At 43.2% G+C, this 27,699-nt stretch overlaps 1 long non-coding RNA gene across 3 annotated transcripts in view; it reads right to left on the reverse strand.

The window, feature by feature from the left end:
- LOC120405520 overlaps positions 1-27,699 on the reverse strand; it is a 112,553-nt gene that overhangs the window by 79,286 nt on the left and 5,568 nt on the right. The window contains exons 2-3 of one of the 3 annotated variants that reach the window (XR_005598639.1): positions 21,666-21,808; positions 20,371-20,655 (exon numbers count right to left, since the gene is read on the reverse strand). This is a non-coding gene — a long non-coding RNA (uncharacterized LOC120405520). Of the gene's footprint in view, positions 1-20,370; positions 20,656-21,665; positions 21,809-23,557; positions 23,778-27,699 lie in introns of all 3 variants that reach the window. The other 2 variants (XR_005598638.1, XR_005598640.1) reach the window with 2 other exon arrangements.

Genomic DNA, 27,699 nt, shown 5'->3' on the forward strand with positions numbered 1-27,699 from the left:
ATTTCCAAGCTGTGATCGAGGGGGGGGGGGCGGGGAAGGCAGTTGGCTTACAGATAATTAGAGTCAACCAAGGGGTAGGTTTTCATCAAGGAGAAACAAATAGAACTGTCACACAGTAGCCTGGCCAGTCATGAAACTGATTTTCAAAGCTTCTCTGATGCGCTCTTCTAAATTGCCCTCATGTCTGGCTCAGGGCCAGTGCAAGGATGTTTCACACCCTAGGCGAAACTTCCACCTTGCGCCCCCCCCCGTGCCCGCACCGTGAGGTGCCCCTCCCATGGCAGCTCCCCTCTTTCTCCCTGAGGTGCCCCCCTTGCAGCAGCTCCCCACCCCCCAGCCTGAGGCACCGCCACAAGCCTGGGAGGAGGGAGAAGTGAAGCAGCTCACCCCTGCCCCGCCTCCTCCCCGAGCACGCCGTGGCTGCTTCACTTCTCCTGCCTCCCAGGCTTGCAGTGCCAATCAGCTTAGGCGCCTCAAGCCTGGGAGGTGGGAGAAGTGAAGCAGCCACGGCATGCTTGGGGAGGAGGCAGGGCAGGGCAGGGCAGGGCAGGGCAGGAGGTGGGGCGGGGAGTTCCCCTGCGTGTCGCCCCCCCTCTACTTGCTGCAGGTGGCCCTCCCCGGACTCCCCTGCTCCAGCTCCCCCCACATAAATGCCAGCAGCGACCAGGGCGGCCGAAGATCCGGCCGCCGCTGTCGCTTCCGAAGAAAATGGCACCCCCCAAATCCCAGCGCCCTAGGCGACTTCCTAGGTTGCCTAAATGGTTGCACTGGCCCTGTTCTGGCTGCACGTAATCAGTGGCCAGGCGATTTGCCTCAACCTCCCACCCCGCCATAAATGTCTCCCCCTTACTCTCACAGAGATTGTGGAGCACACAGCAAGCTGCAATAACAATGGTATATTGGTTTGGCTGAGGTCTGAGTGAGTCAGTAATGTGCGCCAGCGTCCCTTCAAACATCCAAATGCACATTCTACCACCATTCTGCACTTGCTCAGCCTATAGTTGAACAGCTCCTTACTACTGTCCAGGGTGCCTGTGTATGGCTTCATGAGCCAGGGCATTAAGGGGTAGGCTGAGTCCCCGGGGATAACTTTAGGCATTTCAACATCCCCAACAGTTATTTTCTGGTCTGGGAAGTAAATCCCTTCCTGCAGCCATTTAAACAGACCACAAAACTGTTCATGACGTACATGATGAGATCACTTGCTGTCCAGTGTACTACCCAAAGAACTGTGGAACCATCACGGACTCTGCCGGCGACTTCTTGTGAAATCTGTTTAGCTGAGACTTCTGTGTGCAGCTGCTTCTTTAGGTTAAACTTAGCCTTCACAATCTTCATGTCACCAGAGTCAGTGAGCAGTGATGTTGGTACAGGAGCCAACTCATGTAACAAAATGTTCTTAATGTCAGCTTCTTGTGAACTTGTGTGTAGGCCCATCGCTCTTGAATAGGATGAGCTTAGCATCAGATACCTTTGATGGACCAGCCAGTACATGTGTCTTTATCATAGAACCCTGTGGGCCAGCTACATCCAAATTCTTGGATTTTGCAAATTCAAATTGTAAGTATATTGTCTACATTGCCTGATTGTGGTGTCCTTGTTTATTGGCTGTTGCTTCTGGGTGCTTAGTGTTGTCTAAGGGATCAATACACAGTTCTAGCTTCCAACTAATGGCTCCTCTCTGCCTTTCATTTACAGCAATTCGTAACTTCATTTCTTCTTTGTGGATCTCTTGTATTTGTGCTTCATGGGTGTAATTTATGTTTGCAATGTCTTCCACCTACCAGCTGCATATGTGGAGGCTATGATGCTACCATAGCCTTAGCCATACCTCATGATGGTGGTTTCAATATACACGTCACTCCAGAAGCATAAAAGAAAACAAAAAGTGAACGAAGAAAACAGCTGACCATGTGTTAAGTTTACAATCTGTTAATGTCTATAATTGTCCAATATTTGAAAATTAATTTGCATGAGTGAATGTGAGAATTAGCTGAGTGAATATGCTCAGAGTACAAGAAGAATGTGTCTGGGTTGTGGGAGCAGGAGAAAGAAAGTAGTACATAAAACATATGTACTTCCTTGCTAATTATGTTCCATAATATTATTGTGAAGTTTTAATTAAAAATAATTAAAATTCAACTAAATAAGTTCACTGTCACTTGGCTTGTGAATCAGGAGTTATAAGTGCTCATAATTATAGACATTAACAGCCCCATGACACAGGAAACCATCGACCCAATTTTCTGATCGAGAAATTGAACACAGAAGCTAAGTCAAAAAAATTTCAGTTTAAGTAAGAGAGAGATGTCCCTCCTCTCTCGCCGAGAGTCATCCTCACAAATGGGCTCTCTTCTTTCCTGACCAGGCCTTCTCTTTTGGTGTAGCAGAAGCCATTATAAATCTATCCTAGGTCAAATGAACTCATCTCTTTAAAAATTTAAAAACTTTTCACCTTCCCACCATTTAGTGCCTCACAAAATATCCATTATACATCCATTATGATGAAAATCACTAATCTTGAGGGAAAGGAGAGAGATAGGACCTGGTCTTGAGTACTGCAGGATGTAACTATCTTGTGATATACTTTGGGGCAAAAAAAATATGCAGAAGTACCACAGCATCTTACATTTTAAATATTCATTCAATAGGCTCAAGAGAGGGAGTTCTGGGATCTATCATCTCTGGTCACTGCCTGAAGAGGGGACACAATTCTGTGACAGCAGTGATTTAGGCCATGTGACCATCTTTATTATTTTGTCCTTTGGGAGATGAGAGAGCCAGGACTTCTGTTGGGATTGGGGAAGGACCTGAAGTGGGAGGAGTGAACTGGAAGTAGCATGGGGCTCCCAAAAGGCTTTGATTCAGAAAAGTATCTTGATTCAAGAAAGCATTTAAATCATAATCATAATCACATGGTGCATAAATGTAACCATGTGATTAAGTGCTTTCCTGAATAGCAGCCTCGATACTTATAAGGAAGCAAATGTTTGAGGTTCTACCAAGATGTTTAATTTATGCTAAACATCACTTCCCTTTTCTGTCTAAGTATGTGAAAATTTGAGACAACATTGCAAGTCAGAACTATCACAGGATAATGTTAATAATTCATTATAGAAGTTTAGCCACTCTGACAATGAATTTGAGGCCTGTATGTATTTTCTACACAGTAAAAAACAAAACCCACAATGTACATAGCCCTCATGGTCTAATGGAACTGTAAAGTTCTAATCCTGCCTCTGCCACTTCTTCTCTCTACAGCCTTGGACAGAGCTACCTCAAAATATACAACTGTTGCATATGAGTATTCTAACCCTACCGCATTCCTTAACTGGAAGGTTTTGGCTGTATGCATTTTCTTACTGAATATAAAACTGCTTGTTACTTAACAATCAAAAGAGATTAATTATGATGCTGGTAAACCAGGTACCAGCTCTTGCCAAGTCTGTAGCCATCAGCTGAGCACGGACAAATTCATAGCTGTAAAACAGACCAGCTCACCTATATGTTAATATTGTTCAAGATAGGTGTTAGACTTGAAAGAATGTTTTGTGTACAGATTTGATAAAATGCTTGTAAATTGCTGCATGCATTAATCTTACCTGTAATGTCTGCCTTCCATGCTACAAGATAATTTATCTTTGTTTTATAATAGTAAAAATGCCTGTTTTGAACTCAGACAGAAAAAGAGTGCCCTCCATCCAGGAGGACTATTAAAATTAAGCATGCCTTTAAGACAAAAGCTTTGTTGATTGCCCCATTCATCCATGCAGAAGTACGTGCAGAAGGCCTTGTCACATTGGTTTGTCTTTATCTCCCTCTTCCAGCATTCAGTTGACATGAATACCTCTTTGCTGTTTGGACTCTTACAAGAGCTAGTGTGAAGAATCAAAAAGCAGTGATCCCCAGGGTCAACCGGGCGTAGCCCTTAAAAGACATTCAGCTCTGACTGATTACTACATCTCTGTCATCTTTTGGAATCATAGATTTAACTAATTTGTGCATATGTGCTGCCTGCTTTAACCTGTAAATAAATAAATTTTCCTAGTTAATAAATCCTTAATTAGTTTACTGTAGGATTGGCTACCAACATTGTCTTTGGTATGAGATCTAAGGTACAAATTGATCTGGAGTAAGTGACTAGTCAATTGGGACTGGGAGCAACCTGAATATTTTGTGATTTTTGGTGTAAGTGATCGTTTATCACTAAGTCCAGCTTGCCTGGGTGGCAAGACAGACTGGAGAGCCTAAGCGGATGGTCTATGGTTGTATGTAAAGACTGTTACAGTAGCCCAGGAGTTCACATTCATTGGGGAAATCTAGTTATAGAACATACCACGACCATGCATTTGTCAGTCTGCCCTGAGGTAGGCATGCATGGTCGTGAACCACTCCAGACAGTGTAACAATTATCATTGCCTTTTCACTCTCCTTTTGATTCCTATGCTTTCAGCTCCCATTTTCTTTTCCTGATTGCCCATCCTTTGCGCTGCTCTTTTCTTGGTGTCCCTTGCATTTTTTCAGCAACAAATTTAGGAATTTAGCGCTTAACATCCTTCGCTGCAGCATGTTAAAATGACATCAAGTGAAAGAACACTGAAAGATCAACAAGTTATAGCAGATGGGATGCACATTTGACAGACTGGTTCAAGAGGTAGCAGGAGCGGCGCCAGAGTATCTGGCGTCCTAGGCAGAATTCGGGGGGGCGGCATTTTGTGCGCTTCCCACGGGGCGTGCGGGAGCTTCCGGTTCCACTCCCATCGTGCTGCCGAAGAAGGACCCTCCGCCGAAATGCCGCAGGCGACAGTGGCAGTCATTGAGCTGCTCAATTGCCTGATGCTGTTTTCTGCGGCACGTCGGCAGAAGGTCCTTCTTCCGCGGCGCGATGGGAGTGGAACCAGAAGCTCCCGTGCGCCTCATGGGGAGCACACAAAATGCTGCCTCACGAATCCTGGCGCCCTAGGCAACCATCTAGGGTCGCCTAATGGAAGCGCCAGCCCTGAGAGGTAGGCCAACTCTACTAGCCAAATTCAAGCACAGTCTTTACCAAACCAAAATGTGTATCAAGTTGGGTAGAAGATCGTAAGATGTGTGAAACATCTCCTAGACTATGTGTTTTCAAAATTAAAATTTCTCACAGCATTCTGGAGTCCAATAATATCGGTTCTATATTCTCAAACAAAATGAGGTGGTAAAGGCTTTCTTTAAAGGAAGAAAAGGATCAGAACTGGTGTCTTATTTTTACTTATGCCTAGCTTTTAAGATATCCATAATTGATGTCCAAGTTTCCATTTGTAGCTGATCATTATCACATTCTCAAGCATTTCTGACAGCACTAATCTCTCTGGTAGGGCTGGATATCCCATAGCAATTACACTGAATAAAATCCAATTGCAAGAGAAGAAAAATGGTTCAGATGTTGGTGAGTATGATGTAAAGTTACAGCAAATTGAAATGCCATTTAGAATTTTTTCAGGATTCCTCCTGCTCAGGCCAGCAAAATCATTTAGCTTGTTCTCATTACCTCCTTTGATGCTCAGATTTGATAGTTAACCACTGTGCATATCACCCCACTGCATTGGCAATACTTTGCAGTTGTTTTTATTGAGGAATCATTTAAAAGTATTTTATAACATTTCATAAGAAAATAAAATAATCTGTGAAAGCTAAAAAGGGACACAGCAGGAGCTCTGTCTCCAATCTCACTTTTGCAATTCAATTTATGAGCAAGGAAAAGCAAAACTGTCAAAATTATAAAACTATTAGGTTTCTGTGTCACTGAGTACAGTTATTACTGTTACTGCAAATGTACTATGCTCCAGTGGCAATTCATTGGTAGCAAACAATGAGACAAGAGCTCAACTTTGATTAATATTCATGACCAGACTACATTTCATATGTTGATTAAGCACACTGCTGAGTCTTAGCAGAGGATATTAAACCATGAGCTATTGGAACCGCCACATAATATATGGGATGGAGCAAGCAAGTAAATAAAACTGGAGCTACTTTGAACTACAGCAAAGCTCAGCAGCATCACCTACATGTGATGCAGAATTCCTTGGCACAACAAACGTACATCAACCTGTCTGCTCCTACGTACTGTGAAACAGATGGATTCTCTAGTGGCACCAAGCCTGGTTCAGCCTTAAGCACATTGGTACCCCAGGCCAAGATGGGATTCAATGCCCCTTTCTGCGTGATTACTTCACCCACTGTTATGAGGGGATAGTATAGTTGCACTACAATCACACATTTTCTATACATATACATGCAAACATTCATAACCATCATCTATATACATATCTCCTACTGATCATTATGTTTATAATGTTACAAGATTTCATAAGAGACCTTGACATATTTATACTATTACAGCAACGAAAAGACTGTATACAACTAGTTGATTCAATTGCTTATTCTCTAGGGTTCTATTCTGTTCTCCCCTGGGGGCTGTTTGGATGATGATTATCACACCTAGTATTGGTACTGGTGGAGGAGGTGAACAGGTCCTGTGAAGGAAACAGTTTTCCATGTAACATTTCAAAAGAGATACATGAAACATCGGATGAATCTGTAGAGAGTGGGGCTGCTGAAATTCAAAAGTGACTGGATTAACCTGTTGCAGGATCTTAAGAGGGCCAAGGAACTGAAAGTCCAACTTGTAAGCCAGTCTGTCTGTGCAGAGATGGCTCCCTGGAAAACTATATCTTTTGCCCCACTGAATATGTGTGGCCTTGCTGTTGAGGCTGGTCCGTATACTGTTTATAATCTGCTCTTGTTTTTTCCATGTGATCCTTCACTTCCTTCTGTGACTGATGAATCTGCTCCACTAGGTCTGAGGTGGCTAGTTTGGGAGATGATGCAGGTAATTGCGAGTGGAATCAGGAGTGGTACTCAGTTGGTTAAAAAAAGGTGCTTTGACCCCACCCCCACCCCTGACTGACACACACACACACACACACACTCTGTCCTTTCTCAGGAGGTACTTGACCCCTGCTCTGCCCCAGGCCTCACCCTCACTCCACCTCCACCCCAATCCTTCCAATCCCCTCCCCTGAGCGTGCTCCACCCTCGCTCCTCCCCCTCACTCCCAGCACCTCCTGCATGCTGCTAAATGGCTGATCTGCACCAGGTGGGAGGCTCTGGGGGGGGGAAATGGGGAGACACTGATGTGGGGAGCTGCTGGTGGGTTCTCAGCACCCACCATTTTTTCCCCATAGGTGCTCCAGCCCTAGAGCACCCACAGAGTTGGCGACTATACACACACAGTCTGTATCATATACAAACTCGGTAAGAGAGAAGTGAGGACCAATCATCCTTGTAATCACTGATATAACATCGCAGATATTCCTCGAAAATTTGGTTGGCAATTTTCCATTAGGCCATTGGACTTGGGATGGGAAGCAGAGGAGAGATACACACAAACCCCCAAGCAGGAGCAGGGCCTTACAACCAGAATTGTGCTGTGAACTGAGACCCCCGCCACACAAAATCAGAGGTGATGTGCTCAGGAAGGCTGTGAAGGTGGACTACATGGCTAAGCCATAGCTGGGCAATCCCTAGCTGAGCTCTCTCTTAAGAGGAGGGGAGATCTGTGCAGGGGATGAAGTGAGCCATTTTTGCAAAGTTGTCCACTACATCAAAACTGTGGTAAATTTGTTGGACTCCAGTAAGTCTACAGAAAAAAGTATATGGTGATGGCTGACCAGGGGTCAGATGGGGTGTCCATGGACTGGAGGAGGAGATCACATGGCTTTTGGCATCATGTCTTTTTGCAGGCACAGACATTGCAGGAGGCAATGAAGGATTATCATGGGGCATATCCAGGACCACCAAAAAGAGTGGCATATTAATATTGGATCTTAAAGGACCCCAGGTGTCTTGCTCGAGGAAAATTAGGTCATAGTTGCAGCCCTGCAACTCTTGCAGGTCCAGTATTTCATAGTTTAGCTCTGCAAGGTGAGCTTCCTTGAGTAATAAATACATGGGTGTAACACTTGTTGGGAATCAAGTCATTGGGAGGGAACAGCCACAATCAATGAATTGGAGGAGTCAGCATCTACAGTGAAGGCATGCATAACATCTAGATGAGCCAATATGGGTGTGGTAGTGAAGGCAAGTTTGGGTGGTTTTAATGCATTCTGGGCCTTGGGAGACCAATGGAACTAGGCATTTTCTGGAGGAGACTAGTGAGGGGCTTCACTTGTTTTGAAAAATTCAGGATAAAATAGTTGATAAAAAAAACTAGTGAACCCCAGGTAGCTTTACAGGTTGCATACCAAATGGTGAGTCAGACGATCTTGCATGGCTTGGACCTTGCAGGTGCCCATCTAGATCCCTTCTCAGAAAAAGATTAAGCCCAAGAACTCCACATAGAAGTGATCACAGGCACACTGAGGTTGGTGTAAAAGACCATGCTGCTCTAACCATTCCAGAATCATTCGGATGTGAACAGTATGCTGTTCAGGGTAGTTGGAGAACAATTCATCCAGGTAGACTACTACATACTGGTCCAATAGGTCTTATAACATCATTTATAAAATACTGGAAGGTAGCCAGGGCATTGGTCAACCCAAAGGGCATAATGAGCTATCCATTGTGGTCATTTCAGGTTTGGAAGGAAGTCTTCCACTTTTTTTCCCCTCCCTGATTCACATGGGGTTGTACGCCCCATGGAAGTCCAACTTAGTGAACATAGGGGCAGCCCCACACATCATCCAGCAATTTAGGAATCAGGGTAGTGGATAATGATTCCCAGTAGTTACTCAGTTCAGGTAGCAGATTCAGAGACTGCTGTCTTTTTTCTCAACAAAAAAGGACTATTGTGCCACCTCAAGAGATTGACCCTTGGGTCTGGTTCTCCTGGAAGTATTCTCAGAGCATTGTCAGCTCGGGTTCTGACATGGCATAAATTTATCCAAAATGGTATTTTTGCTCCTGGCTGCAGTTCTAGTGGGCAGTCATAATCCTGGTGTGGAGGCAGGCTTTCTGCATTCCTTGTCTCAGAAACATTGGTGTAGACTTGGTATTTTGAGGGGAATTCAGGTGTAGCTTCAAGAGAAGGTTCTGCCTGGATAGCCACCCCCACCTGCATCTTTGAGGTTTGGATGCTAGACCAGGATATACCAGTTTCCAACAGTGCTGCCAACAAAACTCCAATGGAAAACAAAAAATCTTGTGCTTTCCACCAAATGAGTGGATTGTGGAGGGCGAGCCAGGAGGTACTGAGGATCAGGGGAAATGGAAAATTGTAACATTTCTTCGGTGCCCATGAATCACAACCTCCAAGGCAGTTGTTTCCTCTATTACTGGACCAGAAAACAAAAAGGAACCATCAGTAGTCTCTATGATGTTAGGAGTGGCCTTGCATTGCATGGGAATCTGCAAAATCTGGGCTCTCACTATGTCTATGAAGCAGTCAACTGTGCCTGAAATCAAGGACAGCCAGTAGGATGGCAGTTTGCAGAAGAACCCCAGGTATATGCAGCGGGCCTGGCATGCAAGTGGGAAGCCTTCAGTTGGAGCTCAAGATGTGTTCCAGTCAAGACCAAAGTGCGGGGGGAGTTCTTTTCCCTGGTTCCTTGGCATTCATACAGGGCAGGCAGAGATGGACTGACCTGATTCTCTGCAGTAGAAGCAGAGATGGTGCTGGCATTGTCACTTCTTTTCTCTGGGGATGAGCCATTGACAGCCCACATCCACCTGCATCAGCTTGGCAGGAGGCATGGATACAGAGGTAACAGTACATGGTTAGAGTTGCAAGACTTCCCCTTTTTCCTCTCTTCATTCTTGTCTACACAGATGGTGAGACACATGAGGGCATCCAGGCTCACAAGCACCTTTAATTTCTTCTCACAGGCCCCATCAGAACTGGTACAGCTGCGCTCCTCATTCCAATTCAAATCAGCCACGAGGTGATAGAATTGTGCTCTAGGAGACTAGGCGTGCTCTGTCCCGTCGCAACTTTGTTCAGGCAGCCTCCGCTGTTTGAACTTGGTGCGGATCAAATAGCACCAACATGGCTCCCAGTTCGATTGTATCAAGCTGTCACACTCCAAGAAGAGGGAGGCCCAGTCTAGTGCTTCCCAAGACAGCAGGCTAATAATCAGGCTCACCTTTGCATGATCAGTAGCACTCAGTCCTACGCCTCTTGACCAGAGGCAGCATTGGTTTATAAAACCCCAGAATCACTTGCAATCAAACCATTCCAGCAGATGTATTGGAGAACAGGGCTCCAAGAGGTGTGTCTGGACTGCAGCATTTTTGGCAAGCAATTGTCTGACTTGCTTGTGCAATAGCTGGTTCCCCAAGGTTAGCTGGATGACCTGGGCCTGCAGGGCTTGGTTGTACTCCTAAAGATGGGCAGCCAACTCAAGTGTGTCCAATGCTCCCAAAAGGTTAGACAGCTCCATTCTGCCAGCATCAGGCCCAGTCCTGTGGTCTAGGTGGTCCATGCAAGCTGCCATGACTGGGATGTGAGCGATATGTCCTACTGGTTGGAGCAGGAGTTGGGAGCAGGGCCAGATCAGATACCAGGTCAGAGTAGGAGACAGACCAGAAGGCAAAGCAGGAGTCAGGAAGCAGGCAAGGTCAGGTTACCAGGCGGTCAGAGTCAGGCACTAGAAGCAAGGAACTGCAAGGGAATCTGTCCTAAGCAGGGGAAACCCAGTTGCATAGACAACTTCCTGTTCCTTTGCTCAGTTGTAATACAAGCAGGGAACCAATCACTACCCCCAGCATTCTGCCAGTCAGATCCCAGGATGAATCTTCTGTCAGAGTTCAGCTTCTAGTTCTAGCAACTGTTGGCAACTCAGAATTTAATGGCTCCTAAAAGAGTGCTGTAGACCAGGGATTGAGACCCATAGTCCCTGAAACCACCTTAGTATCCAGTTTAACATATGAAAAAAGTTAAGATTTTTATAAAGCAATTATTTAAATAGGAAAAAAAACACCTCTGCCCTGTCTTAACCTCTGTTCACCACCTTGCTAATCCCCATCAGTAAAATGCTGTCACCCATTTCCTTGGTTTCATTTCTCCTCGTCTCCTTTGAAACGGAGCTTTGCCTCCACAATACCTTTATCTAACAAGAAGCTGAAGGGTCCAAAGATCTGATGTCACTTCTGTACCTAGATCAATGTATCTCACTTTTTACTATTCATTAGGCTATTGAATCAGTCTGGACATATTAGCATGAAATATGACTTGATTTTTAGCATGAAAGCAATGCCTCTATCAAAATGAAAGGTTCCCACCCCCCAGACATTCGAGAGTTGAAATGACAGTAGAACACATTGTTGTGGGATGTTCTTAAATCTTAACAGAGAACAGTAACAGCCTCATACAATAATAATAACCAAAAAAAGTTAACGTATCCAGGATTAAAAACCGCTTAGTAATTATTCCATTTATTCCCCATGTACTCCCTGTTCATCAAGTGGTATAAGATTACAGCTCTTACAGTCTGAGCCCACAGACAGGACATGAATATCAGAACAGAGAAAAAGCCTCTTCCTTGCAAAAGGGCATCAATTCCCAACAATTTTGCTGGCACATGTTCCAAATGCTGAGTAATGAGGAGCCCCACTGGAGTCTAGAGAATACCTTTTAAACATATTTTAGCTTCCTTTTAATGGTCAACACAGTAACCACAATACAGAAAGCAACCCAGAAGGAAACTAGAAATTAACACACAAGCAGTGATTCAAAGATGTTGCATCTCCTATCTTTTGCCTACACTTTTAAAAGAATGTTTTAAGTTAATTTCTGTATAACCAGTACTTTTTTGGGGGGGGGAGGGGGGGGAAGAGATCAACACTTCCCATAACACTCCTTTCAAGATCCATGGATCCTATACACGCCTATTACATTACCCAGTGCACTAAATGCACCAACAGCAACTATGTGGGTGAAACCAGACAATCTCTATGCTCTGGAATGAATTCACACAGGAAAATGATAAGACAGAAAACACCACATCACCTGTGAGTGAACACTTTTCACAAAGCAATCACTCTGTATTTGACCTATCAGTACTCATCCTCAAAGAAAACCTGCACATATCTTCAAAAGACAAGCCTTGGAGCTTAAATTCATAACTATGCTAGACACTAAGGCCTGGGCTACATTGGCGGTAGTGAAGACATACCCTAAAAGCCATGGACTGACCAGAGATGCCGGATTTATGGCTTATTACAACAATCTATAATCCACTAACTGCCCCCATCCCAACCCCAACCCCAGATTTTTCTCATCTTCCCCCCCCCCATGTGATTGGAGATATGTTAATGGGCCATTTCACCTTGAATGGTCTCTTGAAATGTGTTAACTACTTAGGCTAAACAATCTGCTGCACCTTGTATTTAGCTGTGACAAGGAGTACATTTCCCAGACCTGAAGAAGAGTTCTGTATAGCTCGAAAGCTTGTCTCTCTCACTGACAGAAGTTGGTCCAATAAAAGGTATTAGCTCACCCACCTTGTCTCTCTAATATCCTGGGACCATCATGGCTCTGACACTGCATACAATCTGAGAAATGTCAGTTCTACAGTAGGTTTATATTTAAAGCAACTCTATGTAGAAATTCTGATGCTCATTTTTACAATTATTAGAAATACCTGTTTTAGTAAGACAATGTCCAGAACATGGACATACTGGTTGCATGTTGTAAAGGTTATGTAAGAGCAGAAAAAACAAGAGAGTTTTCAAACACTGCAGTATCCTCCTCAGTAGAGACCACTCAGTATTTGATAGTAATGAATATACAGTAAAGGGTCTTTACTCAGGCTGCTGGTTTCAAACAGACAGTAGTTCTTCATGGCTCGCTAGCTCTCATTATAATGATATACAGCCTATTCTGCCAACTATCACCACATGGGATCTTCCTAAATTCTCCCCCACTCTGCCTTCTCCCCCGCAAACTACAGAGAAGTAGAAAAAGCAGCAGCCTGTATCTTCTGATCTAAAAAGCACAGAGAAAAGACAAGAGGAGGTTTTGTGCTTCAATATCATTTACTGCCTTGGGACAGGGAGGACAAAGGTGGCTCTAAGCTACCCTTACACCTTTCCAATTCCAGCATAAACAAGTTCAGGAGGCTGTTCTAGATACTGCTTCCACCTTCAATTTCCTAGGGGGTGGCAGTTCTGCTCAGAATGCCCGTAGCTTTCTGGGCCCACTTCTGACATGCCCCCTCCCACTCACCCCTGGGGGCACGAGGACTTGAAAGGGGATCTGTGTTGGGCTACTTAAAGTGGCCTTACACAATGCCTGTGGCAGAGGAAACCCCCACTGAGTGTTTTTACAGCTCCTATACATGGGTTGTAGCAACGTGACATCCACAGTATGCAGTTTACCCTACTACAATTAGATTGGAAATCTCTGAAGTGTAAGTAGATGACTTGATTCTGGTGAGATCAGAATCAGGTACAGAGTTTGTTACTATAGATATAACTGTTTCTATATGTAAACTCTGTCTGTCTGTGTCTGTGTGTGTGTATGTACACTGTGGATAACCAAAAGTGGGACAATAAAATAAATCAAAACCTGAAGATAAGATTTGGCCTAACCTAATCATTAGCTATGGCTAATGAACTAGTCTGGCTGGGAACAATGATTGTATAGCATTAGTAGCATGAATGAACAAAGTGTATGTATTAGTAGAAAAAAAATAGAATTATTTAAGCCAGCCCACTAATTGAAATACTGTTACTATTAAAAGCAGATTAATTATTCCTATTCTTTAATATATTATTTATATGCCAAATGTCCCAGGAAAACCCAATTACTTGGCAGGGGAGGGGTTTTGCCCCTTTTTGGATGCATGGCCAGTCTCAAGAAAATGAAGTGAAATCAGATTCTGTATTCTCAAGATAAAACAGATCTGTCCAGCATGTGCAGCATACAGACAACAGATCAATATGCTTTCAGATTCAGAGCTGACAACACTTAATGGCTGGTAGAAGATAATATCAATGCTTTGAAGCAATTCTATGGCAGTTTGAAGGAGTCCCTGTCAAGTCTCTATTTTAGAATAAAATTCCCTACCTTTTGAGAAATACCGGCAATCAGATAGTCCTCAGATATAATCTTTTATTAGCCCCAGAATCCAAATACCTTAAATGCATTTGTCAGGCTATTCTTTCAGAAACAACCAGAGAGAATGAAATGGATTGCTAATGAACTATAGACCTACATTTTTTAAATGATCTTAATAAAAGTCACAATACGGTATTTTAAAAGTACAAATGATAAAATTCTGTAGATAACAAGAAGAGATAGTGGGTAACATTTTCTAAAGGAATATAAGTCATTTGGTTGCTAAGTCTTAAGGGCACAATTTTAAAGTTATTTAGGACCTAAAGATGCAGCAAGGCAACTGGTGGAATTTTCAAAAGGCCCTAAAATTGATGGGAGGTAGGGACCTATGTACTTTTGAAAAGCCAACCTGGTGCCGATCTATAACTTTTAAAATCTGGCACTACTCACACTGAAAGTCATGTCAATGGGATTTGGGACAGGTCTACACAACAAACAGCACAGCTACAGTGCTGCAGCTGTAGCACCATAGTGTAGCATGTCCTACATAGACTGAAGGATTTTTTCCCTTCAGTGTAGTTAATCCAGTTCTCTGAGAGGTGATAGCTAGGTTCTTTTCCCATCAACCTAGCTGCATCTATACTGGGATTAGGTCAACCTAACTGGTGTTCAGGGTGTAAAATTTTACATAGTCCTAAGCAACACAGACCAGGTTTGAGACTCCTCATCACTCAGGGCTGTCTATGCAGCAGCTGGGAGCATGCCTCCCCACCCAGTTAGACTGACTTATGCTAGCTCTGCTCAAGTTAGCATGGATAAAAATAGCAGTGTGGATATTATGGCAAGAGTGGCAGCCTGGGTTACCCACCCAGGCTTGGACCCAGGGAGTCAAGCAGACTTGAATTTGGGCAACTGGCCCAAGGTGCAATGTTTAGTGCAGTGATTCTTAACCTTTGCAGATGACTGTACCTCTTTCAGAATTCTGATTTGCTTGCATACCCCAAGTTTCATCTCACTTAAAAACTACTTGCTTACAAATCAGTCACAGAAATACAGAAGTGTCAAAGCACACTATTACTGAAAAATTGCTTACCTTCTCATTTTGTCTGCATGAAATTTTAGTTTGTAATGACTTTGCTAATGCTATTTGTGTAGCCTATTATAAAATTAGCCAAATATTTAGAGGAATTGGTGTACCCCCAGGGATGTGTGTACCCCTAGTTGAGAACCACTTTAGCGCACTGGCTCGAGTAGAGCTAGAATGAGTCTGTTTATGGCATTTTACTCATTATATTAGACACAAGAACTTTCAGACCTATACTATTGGAATGCAAAGCAGTCCTTATTTTCCTTCCACTACACTGAGGAACTATACTGTGGCCCCCTACCCTCTGGCTTAGGAAAAATAAATGGGACTCTCTTTAAAGTCTATTAGTGCTGTTTGGTAGCCATACATGTTTTTCCTCAAGCAATGCAAGGAATACCCTACCTTCCTGGAGGAAGGGGTCTAGGCCTCAGATATTTCCATGCAAAACACTTCCATTAGGTCTCCATAAATAATACTTTATAAATGAAGTGCAAATACTTAAACACCTCCAATGTGACCAGATCATTAATGATGTTGGTCATTATTGGGCTTTCATTTATATTGATGTTTTTCCTGTCTTACAGATTTAAAGCTGGTTGTTTTATTAGCTTTTTTTGACATTCAGCCTGGCATTACTAAAACATCTTAAGTGCCTTTTGCCACCGATTTCTTTTGAAATATATCTAAAATGATTTAAAACCGTGTTACTCAAAATGTGTTACTGATCTCCCTGGGATGGCTCCATCTTGCAGGAAAACCATAAAAGCCCAGTCATGCTTCCATCAAAATCAATAGGAATTTTGTTGTTAGTTTTAATAGGAGCAGGAACAAGCCCTAGGCTAGACAAGCTCCACACCTACACAAACTTATAAGGAAAATAAGCAGCATTTATGTCCAGGGTTTTGATGTACAAAATTCAAATGCATTCTTCATATGGACCGTCTGATATCTAAGAAATGAAATAAACATTGCTGCATTTATTTCTATATTTACCATTCCAAATACATGCACATATATCCAGAGCTCTGCAGTTAAGAATGTATTGGAGTGACACGTGCAGGGGCGGCTCTATGTTTTTTGCCGCCCCAAGCACGGCAGTCAGGCAGCCTTCGATGGCATTTCTGCGGATGATCTACTGGTCCCGCCCCTTCAGCGTACCCGCTGCCAAATTGCTGCTGAAGCTGCGGGACCGGCGGACCTCCCGCAGAAGCGCTGCTGAAGGCTCCCTGACTGCCACCCTCACGACAACCGGCAGGCCGCCCCCCGCCCTGGCTTGCCGCCCCAGGCATGCGCTTGCTGCGCTGGTGCCTGGAGCCGCCCCTGAGTCACAGACGCTATATGTCCATGTGCTAACCTGCTTTACAGAAGTTTTAAACTTTGGTTTACAAAGAATATATCTTTCAGCCGCTCCTGCTGCATTGTATTATTTGAAGCACCCAATGTGAAAAACATCATAACTTAAACGTAATTTTACCAAGACATTTACCTTAAACTTAACAAGCAGAAAACATTTCAACCCAAAGTGTAATTTGTTTAAGTGCCTGAAGTCAGGGCATGAAAGAAAGTGCCGGTTCAACTATAACTATTGCACTGATGTAATTAGTGCATCTTATAGTACATGTAAGGGGTTTTCAAAGGCAATTCGATTCCATATAAAATGAAAGTGATTCTTGTGACTTGTTTCCCTCAGTTTTGAACAGTTTGCCAGCTGTTTAATTCTAACATTCTGTATTGCATTTAAAATGGATCCAATTAGGTTAGATTATTAACATTTTTATATACACAACACAAAGCAACTTGTTATTACAGGGGGGAGGGATAGCTCAGTGGTTTGAGCATTGGCCCGCTAAACCCAGGATTGTGAGTTCAATCCCTGAGGGGGCCATTTAGGGATTTGGGGATTGGTCCTGCTTTGAGCAGGGGATTGGACTAGATCTCCTGAGGTCCCTTCCAACCCTAATAATCTATGATTCTAAAAAGGCATGTTATTAAATATGTACCAGTTTCTGCATTGTTTTTATAAGAAACAGGAAAGAGATGGATACAGACAGCAAGAGACAAAATACTATAGCTAATGCAAAATCATATATGAAAAAGGTGGGTGTATATGATATAGATATATATAGTAACCATAAAAGAATAAAGTGAAAATGCTTAAATGGAAGCACTGAAAATGAAGGATTCTTATAAACATATAATAAGGTTATTGTGTGATCTCCTTTTGGAATTTGTATGACAGACTGAATTTCCTGAACAAACCTTAAGGAATTAAGATAAAGGTTACTGAATTAAATTAAACCTTATTGAATTAGCGTTGATACCTTTGGTGTCCATTGTATTAATTGTGCAACTATGTGTGTGTTACCGTATGTATTTTCATGGGAAGATTAAATCAGAGAGCAGCAGGGAGTGATTAGGTGATTGTGACATCTCCAGAGAAGCCAACCCCCTGGAAAGGTATGCATATACTTGTTCCAATGGGATTCTTGAAGGATCACTGACAGAAAACAAAAAGAAACTCAAACAAAAAAAAAAGGATTTTGGGATAAATAGCTTGGTTTTCAATTTCCTCAAGGCCTTATCCTGATCTAGCAAATGGACAGGACCCTTGGTCCTTGGAGGGCCCCAATCCTTAGAGAAGGGTTGGAAGGACTGGGCCTTCTGAGATCTCATAAGTCTGGATGCTTGTTCTGAGCTGAACCTGTGATGAGCTTGTAGCCATAGGGACTTCCCCTTGGGTGGGGCATTGAAGAACTGCTCCTGCCAGAATCCATGTTAGGGTTGGGTGGTATCTAGTAGTGTCTAGGTTCTTTTAATGTTTTTAATATGTTTTCTCTGTAATGCTTTTTTACTTTAAGAATAAAGCAGGCTTGCATAGGAAGTGCTGCGTGGTACCTTATAACTAGCAATTACACCTGTTTACCAGCTCTGAAGAGAAAGCAAGCAGGGGGCCTTGGGCAGCCTATCTGTGCTGGGAATTAAACTGAAGGCAGGGAACTGTACAGCCTGGAAAATCAGAAGGGAGAGAAATGCAAGTCCCCACCCAGAAAAGCAATGGCTGGGCAACTGGAAGCCTGACTGTGGGTATCCTTTGTGGATACTGAAGGGAAACCTAGGTGAAGTTGCCTTGAACTATGACAAACAGAACAAATGAAATCCCATGGTTTTAAAATTCTGAAGCGTCTACTACAGCTGGCATTGGCAGGATACTGAGCAGACCAGCCATTTGCCCTTTACTGGACTCTAAAACAAGAAATTAATAATCAAGAAACAGTTGTTCCAGCTACCAGGATGACATGCCAGCTTAATCAAATCTTGTTTCAAGGGCTCAATCTTGTAAACATTTATGCCCATGAGTAACTTTACTCAAATAAGTAGTCTCATGTGCATCTTTGCATGATTGGGTCCTTGGTCTTTGCAAATAAGCTTTTTTTGGGGGGTGGGGGGAGATTTTATTTTTATAATCATAGAATATCAGGGTTGGAAGGGACCTCAGGAGGTCATCTAGTCCAACCCCCTGCTCAAAGCAGGGCCAATTCCCAACTAAATTATCCCAGCCAGGGCTTTGTCAAGCCTGATCATAAAAACCGCTAAGGAAGGAGATTCCACCACTTCCCTAGGTAACACATTCCAGTGCTTCACCACCTGCCTAGTGAAAAAGTTTTTCCTAATATCCAACCTAAGCCTCCCCCACTGCAACTTGAGACCATTGCTCCTTATTCTGTCATCTGGTACCACTGAGAACAGTCTAGATCCATCCTCTTTGGAACCCCCTTTCAGGTAGTTGAAAGCAGCTATCAAATCCCCCCTCATTCTTCTCTTCTGCAGACTACACAATCCCAGTTCCCTCAGCTGCTCCTCATAAGTCATGTGCTTCAGTCCTCTAATCATTTTTGTTGTCCTCCACTGGACTCTTTCCAATTTTTCCACATCCTTCTTGTAGTGTGGGGCCCAAAACTGGACACAATACTCCAGATGAGGCCTCACCAAGGTCGAATAGAGGAGAATGATCGTGTCCCTCGTTCTGCTGGCAATGCCCCTACTTATACAGCCCAAAATGCCGGTATCCTTCTTGGCAACAAGGGCACACTGTTGACTCATACCCAGCTTCTCATCCACTATAACCCCTAGGTCCTTTTCTCAGAACTGCTGCCTAGCTTTTTGGTCCCTACTCTACAGCAGTGCCTTTTAAAAGGTACAGTTTGAAAAGCACAAATAGATGGCATAAGACTAGGAAGTTATTGAACATAAAAATACAGAAAGTAAGTTCTCACAACGGGGCGGGGGGGGGGGGGAACCAAGGTAACTGGCAGCATGCTGAAGCATTTATTATTGTTATTTATTTATTATACAGCAGCACCTAGTGACCCAAAACAGAACAAGGGTCACATTGTGATGAGCTGTGCAAAAACAGAGGATGAGATTATGCACCAAAGAATCTATAGTTACCAGCCACAAACACTTATGTATATGTTTAAATTTCAAGCAGAAACATTGATCTCAACCTAATTGACCTAACCTAGTTTCTCAGCCTTATATTACACCATTTATCAAAATCAGTTTTGTAACCTGTAGTTTCTGGCCTAAATATCTCCAGAGAGTATCACCATGTTCCTTTTCTTATTCTGTTTCTATAATATTAATCAGAACTAAATTAATTTGAAGTAATACAGATATCAGACTACATCTCCTATCATAATTCCACTATAATCCATCATTAATTAATGCACTATTATAGTGCTATCTGATCACATCTCTAGTCTTGTATAAGTGACATTTTTTACCTTTGATGAAGATGGTATAGTGATAATGTTGTGCCTCAGAGAAAAACATTTTTCTACTTCCGAATGTACTGTATTATGACAGCACTTAGTATTTTGAAAAAAAAAATCAAGAAGATCTGTGTAATTTCAAAAGCTTGTCTGCTTCACCCAGGGGCAGCTCCAGGCCCCAGCACGCCAAGCGTGTGCTTGGGGCGGCATGCCATGGGGGGCGCTCTGCCGGTCGCTGGGAGGGCGGCAGGCGGCTCCGGTGGACCTCCCACAGGTGTGTCGAGGGTCCGCTGGTCCCGCGGCTTCATTGGAGCATCCGCAGGCACCCCTGTGGGAGATCCACCGGAGCCGCGGGACCAGCGACCGGCAGAGCGCCCCCTGCGGCGTGCTGCCGTGCTTGGGGCGGCGAAATTGCTAGAGCCGTCCCTGGCTTCACCCACAGAAATTGGTCTAATAAAAGATATTACTTCACTCACCTTGTCTCTCTAAGATCATCAAAAGAAATTGTATAGCAGCTTTCATTCCACAGCAAGACTTGAGTGATAGTGCAAGATCCTGAGGATTAGCATGGTGTCAAGCTTTCTTCCTGCTTGAAGTGCAGACAACTAACATCTGTATTGCAGCAAAGGATACTGCTGAGCAAAGTCTCCAGTTGCTTCTAACTCAATCAAATGCATTTGTCACTAGATGTTGTGAAATAAGTTCAATAATCATGCTGTAGATGCATCCTAGAATGAATGGGTCAAAGTGCTTCTAGGTTACTAGAGAAAGAGAGAGAGAGACACACACACATAATACAGCTGTAATTACAAGTAGAGGTAGATGGGGATTCAAGCATAAAAGACCTGGAAACTTTTCTGAAGCTTAGTCAATTTGTCTACCCATAATATAGCATACATTTTCACATGCATACACCTCTTGAAATCACCACCCTCAGCAAACCACCTCCTTAACTGACTCTCTATTTCATATGTTATTCTGTCTCAGTAATGTTGCTGCTGCTGTTTAGGAAATTAGTTTAAATAACTCTATTCCTCCTTCTCTCCTTGTTTTCTGTTAATTTGATAAGTGCTTTCAACTATGAACATTTCAATCCCTCTTTACCTAGACCTGAGGCACACTTTAAAACATGAAGTATATTTATCCATGACAACTACTTTGCAGTCACACTGAAGGTACAGAATAGGTAGAAAAATGACATTGTATACATAATACAATATATTATTGAGAGTCCTAATAAGGGTTCATTTTAACTGTGCTCCTTCTCTGGCTTTTATGCTACACTGCAGTCTGTCTCCAGGATGTAGGAGGATACTTTACATATATTACTACTGCTTATTGTTATTGCAGCTTTTTGCTAGGACTGGGTTGCTATAATTAGTTGCAGCATTTCATTTTCTCTGCTTGATGATGGTTAGAGTATGCATAATTTTGTTGTGAGCAAAGGAAGTTTCAGGCTGAATATTGAAGGGGTAAGGGGTGGAAGTTTCTTATGATTAAGACTGTTAAGCCTCCCTGGGGAGCAAAGAAAATCCCATCACTTGAGTCATTTAACATTAAAATGGGGAGAGTATTCAAGAATATACTGTAGAGAGCAATTCTGCATTGGCAGTGTGGCAGCATCCAAAAGGCAGTATGAAAATAAACCAGGTTGCATAAAAGAATTTGCTCACATTCTTCCTGTGAGTGCATCTCACCTTCTATTCTGTGTCCTAAGACACCTAGCACCTCTTTCTATCGTTTTATCTTGAGAGAGAAAAGAAACACTTACGTCAAAGGCTGGGAGACGGGTATTATCATACAGACAGCAATTGGGGAGTGAAACTTGTTTTAAATTTTTCCAGTCACACTAAATCACCAGGTAAACCTCATGGAGCTGGTCTGCTGCCTGGGGCTGTGAGAAGTGGGAACAAGCTGTTGGGAGTGGAAGAAGAGGTAAGCTGGATCAGCTCATTAGATGGGATATGGCAAAATGCTTCTCCTTTTATTAGCTCAGATTTATTTTCTTGTATGGCAAGGCCTGAATTTTAAAAACAAGCCATATACAGTTGTACTGAAACCTCTCACTGTGAATTCAGTACATTTGTAAAGGTTTGGGGGACAATCACTGAAGAGAAGTGATAGCCCTTTAAAAGAAGGTGCACAACCTTCTGGCCTCAGCCCTGTAATGAGATCCAGGAGCCTGCAGGTGGCTGAAACAAAACAAGCCACCAGGCTTGGGGTCTGATTGCTGAATTCGAGAATTTGTGGGGCTAGAGCCAGTAATAACTACTATTTTTAAAGTACCAAGAGTGTGTGCTAGGCACTAGTAGAAACCCTGCAACAAGTATAAGAGCTGAAATATCCTGGGGTAGTATCAACAGCCTGGACTAAGCAACTTTCTGGAATCTCGAAGGTGCTGTTCTGGGAGAGTGACAGAGAGCTCTCTATTTAAAGGGTCATTTAACTTAAAGCATACATAAATCATACAAATAGAATATTTTGTGTTATTGGGATGAAAAGAAAGGAGGGGTTAATTCACTCTATAAGCACATTAAACCTTTTATTTCTACCTGGGGGGAAAAAAATAAATAAATCAGTGACTGACTTTATGTCTCATGCCTACAGTACAACTTCAGTCCTTGGGAGGTAAATGTTATATTATAGATTATCCCCTTTAATTTTGTTTTATTCAAAGCATAAATTAGATATGATCTGAATGTCTACAGACTTGCTAATTTATTGATTGTACCCAAACTATATATTACTGTATTTTGCATATAAGCTAATGGAAAATATTAAGGAAATACCCAGTTGGCTGACCTTGGACACAAGCTGATATGGTTCATGCATGAACAAAAAATCCACTCTAATCCTCAAATCAGAAGCATTACCACCATGGGATCTGGTTGCATTTTACATAGCTTAATTTAGGCCAATAATATTCCATATGGACAAAGCAAAAGTCCTGTAGTCTACAACTATAAAAACTAAGACCACAGAGAAAGACCTGGCCAGTTAGTCCAACATCTAGTATTCATAGTCCCTCAGAGATCCTAAATAAGGAGATGTGAATATATACAAGAAAATGATTTATGGATACAAAAAACATTAAAATGCAGTTCTACTCTAGAAAGTGACTGTCAGTGGCACCAGATGCCCTTACTGCTGTGCATTGAGAGCCATATATGCTCAATTCAGTGTAAAGTTTTATACTGCCTGCTAACTTTGCAAAACCAACACAGCAAAGACTGAATGAGCTGCAAATTCTATTCCATCTCCTATATTAAGATAATTTTGCAGTTGGTTTAATCACACCTATGCCAAATCCATTGAAGGCAACAGAGCTCCACAGGTCTAACAAAAGGGTATCATTTGCCTTGCAGAGCTTTTTATTACTGGTGTTAATGTGCAAGATGGAAAGAACCCAAACTGGTTCTTGGAGTCCAGACTGAATTTGCTGAGCTGCATTTTTTGTGGGAGCAAGAGATCTGTACTTGTAAATTGAATACATGTTGGTACATTGAGAAATAAACAAGCAGCCTGTGATGTCTTGGTGGTTCCCCCTGACCAATAAAGGGTTCTGTAATTGCCTACCCTATAACCATGGGTGCCTCTGTGCTATGCAACTTTGGATCAGAGCCCTGACAGCCCAGAAACATGCTCACAACACAGTGGTCTCACCTTGGTTTCCACCAGTCCAATTGCTCCTTGCAGGGTGATCCCCAACAACCCAGCCCTGAGTTTCCCCAAAACCATATACCCTGCAGCATCCTGATCCTCTGACTGGGCATTGACAGAGGTAACAGCAGGTTCGGTCTCCAAAGAGCCAGTACACACAACAGCTTGTTGGCTTGGAGAGTGTATAACCCCACGTGAGCTCTCTCAGTACTGCACAGTACAACTAAGAACAAACATAAAATTAAGTGATTTTTAAGCCCAAGTGAAAGAGATATGAAAGGGTTGCAAACAAAAAAATTACATGCTTTCTAGTGTCCAAAACTTAATTATAGCAAGATATGGTTTTGCCTAACACAGCCACCAAGTCTAAACAAAACAATTAGGATTTTGCCAGCTAGCAGACAGGGCACAACTAAAACAGTTAGAGACCAAGGCCCAGATCCCCAGCTCATATAAGTTAGTACAGCCCTAATTAAGGCAATAAAGCTATTGTAGTTTACACCACCTGAGGATGTGGACCCAACTTTCCTAAATATGTCTTGCTTGGTGAAACCATGCACAAAATGTCCACAGTGCCAACACTTGTCCCTTTAATTCAGGTCTTCAAAATGTATCTCCTACCCCCACTGGAAAGAGACAGAGGATCAAATGCTCCAAAAAGCCTATCACATTTGTAAGTAGTACAAGATGCAAAAGCCCTCATCAAGAGTATCTCACTTGACTTTAATGAGCATTGATTCAATCCCTAAATATACTTCCCCAGCCCATGCATTCTAAGGGCACCCTGGGTTCAAGGCTGAAAACCAGCTGCATCAACTAATTCACTTTTGCAATGTGGAATTACGTCACACAGGATTCCCAGCTGAGGCTTTTATAGCTTGCTCCTGGTTATAGGGCAGGACTAAACCTTCACACAAAGGAATCAGCCTTGTCAGTCTGCCCAGCCCTTCACTTAGAAGTGACAGGGGACATGCACTAAACACCTGTCTCAATGGAATTATGCAGCCACTGGAGAATCATATACTGTCTCCTCTACCCCTTTAACTTGAGAATGGCTACTCAGTAACTTCCTTATGTAAAACATTTGACTAATTGTTTACAGATTACATTGATTTCTTACGTACATCTTCAATTGTCAGCAAACTCTTCTGCTGTTCAGAATATTGAAAAAGACTTTTCAAACACCCACACCTCTTTCCCATTCTGAAATTTAGGGTAATTCATTATTCTTAACACAGCATCTTTGACTAACAAAATGATTGATCTAACTGTTCTGTTCAGATAATGCAATGCCCTTTTACTAAATTCCCTTATCAGCTAAATTAATCTATTGTGTTCAACAATGTGCATAGATTTTACAGTCATTTGCAAGATAGCAGGAGATAAGATATGAAAAGGCAGTCTGAATGGTTGATTTAACAACTTATCTTTGATAAACCTTGACAATATTCTGAGTTAAGATCCCCTTCAAGGCTGCTTTTTTAAATTACTTAAAAATAGTACCTTGGATTTTTTTTTTAATGTGGCTTCAAAAAAGGAGTAATGGTGGCATTCAAGTTTTCAAAGAGAAGGGAAATCATCATCACCAGTGGCCTGAAGCATAGATGTAGTCTATAGTCTTCATTTGTGTCTGCTTTTGCTAGTTACATTACCATAATGATCCAGTGTATCTTTCCTGATTTGTAGCCAATTGTGGTCCCCAGGGTAGGGTTTGGGCTGTGGTTGGTACTGCTCACCAGGCTAGGCTTACAGTTACAAAGGGAAGTGATCCCAGGACTATGGGTGGGGCTGAGTTCAATAAGGTTCCCCAGCTGATAGTCAGTATTACAAAAGGTAGTGTTGCCCGTGCTAAGGTTGTGGCTGGGGTCATTCAGATTCCCTGATCTAGGGTTAGAGTAACAAAGGGTAGGACTCCCTGTGCTAGGCATTGTTCAGTTTGCTGGCAGAGAGTTAGGGCTGATAGGGCTCCCCTGGGCTGGGGCCAGTATGGCTACACAGGTTAGGATTACAAAAAGTGTAATTTTCTTCAGTCTATGGGTTAGTGCTGGCACCAGTTGAGCTTCCCAAGCTATGTTTTGGATTGAAAAGGATAGAGATAGAACCAGGTGGGCTCTTCTGACTAACATTACAAAGGCTGAGGTTCCCCTTGTGACAGTTAGAGTTACAAATGAGAAGGTCAGTAGGTTGGGTTAAGGCTGGGACCTATGTGGCTACTTGGGCTAAGGTTAGGACTTGGTCCAGACAGGCTCCCTTGGTTAGGGTTAAAAGAGGAGAGCTCTCCAGGCTAGGGCTAGGATTACAAAAAGGAGAACATCAGGCTAGAGGTAAAGCTGGGAATGGTTGGTCTCCTCAGGCTCAGGTTACAATTGGAGCTGGTTGGCTTAGGTAAGGGCTACAAAAGGGAGAGCTCCCTAAGCTAGCTTTAGGGCCAGGATTTGCTGGTCTCCCCCAGCTAGTGTGAAGCCCGGGGCTGGTTGAGCTCTACAGGCAAAAGTTTGATTTATAAAGGGGAGAGCTCCCTGGGCTAGGATTGGTTTCAGAGTAGCAGCCGCATTAGTCTGTATCCGTAAAAAAAAAAAAAAAACCAGGAGTACTTGTGGCACCTCAGAGACTAACAAATGTATTTGAGCATAAGCTTTTGTGGGCTACAGCCCACTTCATCAGATGCATAGAATGGAACATATAAGAAGTGTGTGTGTACACACACACACACACACACACACACACACAGAGAAGATGCCATACCAGCTCTAAGAGGCTAATTAATTAAGATGACCTGTTAGCAGGAAAAAAAAATTGTAGTGATAATCAAGATGGTCAATTACAGACAGTTGACAAGAGGTGTAAGCATAGTTATCATATGGAAAAAAATTCAAGTAGTGCTTCCTCAGGCTAGGGTTAGTGTTAGAAAGGGTAGTGCTTGGGTGGTTAAAGCTTCTCCATGCTAGTGCCAACACTGCAACAGGTAAGGCTTCCAGGCTATGGTTAAGGATGAGACCAGTTGGGCTCCCTAGTCTAGGGCTAACGTTATAAGGGAAAGGGCTCCCCAGTATAGGGTTAGGGTTACAAAAGGAAGAGTTCCCTTGGTTCAGACCTGTTGGGCTTCCCAAGTGGTGCTAGAGTTACAAAGAGTTAATGTTACAAGTTGTACAGGTCCCTGGATTAGGGCTGAGGATGGTCATTGTTCCCAGGCTAAGGTGAGGTTTAGAAAGGGTGGGGTTACCAGGACTAGGGATGGAGGCCATTTGGACTCTCCAGTGTAGAGTTGGAATTGGTTCTCCCCCAGGTAGGGATAGGGCTGCAATGAGCTAGGGTTAGGGCTGGTGCTGGCTCAACACCTCAGTTTAGGTTAAGTGTTATACATGGTCTATGTCCCCAGGTAAGGCTGGGGCAGGTAGTTTAGGCTGGGCTAGTCCTACCCTTTCCAAGGGTAAGAATCCTGGCTCAAGGGCTAGTATTACACAGGGTAACAGTCTTGCTCAGGGTAAGGACAGGGCTAGGGCCAGATGGGCTTTTGTTAGGGTTGGAACCAGTATGGCTCCAGTGTCTGGTGATAGTAGTACAAAGGGAAGTTTTGAAGTAAGATGCACCTTAACAGTCACTATTTAAAAACAAAACAAAAAATGCATTAGCTAACTAGTTTCAGGTCATATTTACATAAAGACATTTAAGTTTATGGTCTTCATTTACAGAAGACATTTGCTCAGTAGAGTGCACTCCACTTGAAGTAGATGCAAGGGTGGCTCTAGACATTTCGCCACCCCAAGCACAGCGGCATGCCACGGGGGGCGCTCTGCCGGTCGCCGGGAGGGCAGCAGGCGGCTCCGGTGAACCTCCCATAGGCGTGCCTGCAGAGGGTCCGCTGGTCCCGGGACCAGCGGACCCTCCGCAGGCACGCCTACAGGAGGTTCACCGGAGCCGCCTCCCGGCGACCGGCAGAGCGCCCCCCGCGGCATGCCGCCCCAAGCACACGCTTGGCGTGCTGGGGCCTGGAGCCGCCCCTGAGTAGATGCATATCCAGACAGTCGGTTTCGAAAACAAACTATTTTCTGTGCCTCTTGTGTAGTTCATCTGCAAGTCATAAAGTGTAAATATTTTTATAACTCCTTTGGCTTCCCTAATGACTCCCATATCCATTCAGTACT

Source organism: Mauremys reevesii, linkage group 5, assembly GCF_016161935.1.
Source record: "Mauremys reevesii isolate NIE-2019 linkage group 5, ASM1616193v1, whole genome shotgun sequence".
In the NCBI taxonomy this organism is placed as follows: domain Eukaryota; kingdom Metazoa; phylum Chordata; order Testudines; family Geoemydidae; genus Mauremys; species Mauremys reevesii.